This window comes from Bison bison, unplaced genomic scaffold (assembly GCF_000754665.1).
Source record: "Bison bison bison isolate TAMUID 2011002044 unplaced genomic scaffold, Bison_UMD1.0 scf7180017864317, whole genome shotgun sequence".
Classification (NCBI taxonomy): domain Eukaryota; kingdom Metazoa; phylum Chordata; class Mammalia; order Artiodactyla; family Bovidae; genus Bison; species Bison bison.
Window position 1 is genome coordinate 1474610 of NW_011494889.1, and position 1825 is coordinate 1476434.

The 1825-nt window shown below is 42.6% G+C and overlaps 1 protein-coding gene across 1 annotated transcript in view; it reads right to left on the bottom strand.

Moving 5' to 3' along the window:
• Positions 1 to 1364: 1364 nt before the first annotated feature.
• Positions 1365 to 1825, bottom strand: part of TLR5 (toll-like receptor 5) — a 35235-nt gene continuing 34774 nt past the window's right edge. The window contains exon 4 of the transcript XR_826369.1: positions 1365 to 1428. The gene's annotated coding sequence lies outside the window, so the exon portion shown is untranslated. The remainder of the gene's footprint in view (positions 1429 to 1825) is intronic.

Genomic DNA, 1825 nt, shown 5'->3' on the forward strand with positions numbered 1-1825 from the left:
CTCCATAACTCGAATTTCTTTTATTTTTTGTGATGGTTTCCTTTCAGTGACTGGCCATGGTGATAGGAGACTCCCTCACACTCAAGAACCAGGTTCTGGGACTTCCCTGGTGGTCCAGTTGTTGGGAGTCTGCCTTCCAGTGTAGGGGGACGTGGGTTCAATCTTTGGTCGGGGAACCAGGGTCTCACATGCCACAGGGCAACTGAGCCTCCTAACCATAACAAGAAGTCTGCATGCTGCAAAGATCTGAAGTAGCCAAATAAGTAAATATTAAAAAAAAAAAAAAAAAAAGCTGGCTCCTGCCTTCCACCCCCCTTACCCCACCTGCAGGCTGTAGGGGGTGCCCAGCGAGTGCTCTCTTCTGCCTTCATGCAATCTCAGCTAGAATAGCTCCATAAGGCAGTGCATTTAGCACTCCCCTCTGCACAGACTAGTATAGGAATCACAGATTAAAATATAAATACTAAAACTAGAAAGCTTCCAGAAGAAAACATAGAGAAATATCCCTATGGCCTTGACATAGGCAACTTCTTTCTTAATATTTATCAGATAGGACACAGGAGCACCAACCATAAAATAAATGGATAAGTTGGACTATCAAAACTAAAAGTTTTTGAATATTAAAGGTACTGTTAACAAAATAGAGGGGCAAGCTGCAAATCATGAGAAAATATTAGTAATATACATGTCCAACGAAAATTTGTACCTGAATGGATAAAATACATCTGCAGGTCAATGATGAAAAGATAAACAACCCATTTAAGATGGATACAAGACTTGAACAGTTTATAAAAGAACATATGTATGTGGGTAATAAGCACATAAAAGCGTATGCAATATGTGAGTCATTGGGAAAATGCAAACAAACCCACTATGAGATACCACTTCACACCCTCTAGAAAGGCTATCACACAAAAGACTGACCATACTAAGTGCTGGTGAGGATTTGGAACAACGGGAGCCTCACACATAGTTGGCAGAAGTGTAAGATGCTACAACCATTTTGGAACCAGCTTGGCAGTTTTTTTTCAAAGTAACATACACCTACCCTATGACCCAGCAACTTCACTCTTAATATTTACCAAGAGAAATAATAACTCGTCCACAAAAAAACATCTGTAAAAGAATGGCCCATGGTTGCTTTATTCACAGTAGCAAGTAACTGGAAACAAGCCAGTTTGTTGGAAACAACAAACCTCCAAGGGAGACAGGATAAATAAATTGTGGGCAATCCATACAAGGCAGTGAAAAAAACGAACACTGAGAGAGATGTGACACTGTGGAGAATCTCAAACAATTATAAGTCAAAGAAGTCAGATGCAAAAGATCAACTGAACATTCTCCTTACCTGAAGTTCAGGAACAGGCAAATTAATCAGTGTTGGTGGAATCACGACAGTGGTTATCTGAGTTGGGGAAGGGCTGGGTACTGGCAGAAAAAAAAAAAGGAAAAGTAAGAGGGCACTCTCCAGAGTGATGTAAATACTCTACATCTTGACTGAGGTAGTGATTACATAGGTGCAGACCACTGTCAAAATGCACTGAATAAACCACAGGGATTTACTGTATAACACACGCAACTATCGGAGAAGGCAATGGCACCCCACTCCAGCACTCTTGCCTGGAAAATCCCATAGACGGAGGATCCTGGTAGGCTGCAGTCCATGGGGTCGCTAAGAGTCGGACACGACTGAGCGACTTCACTTTCACTTTTCTCTTTCATGCATTGGAGAAGGAAATGGCAACCCACTCCAGTGTTCTTGCCTGGAGAATCCCAGGGACGGGGGAGCCTGGTGGGCTGCCATCTCTGGGGTTGCACAGAGTCG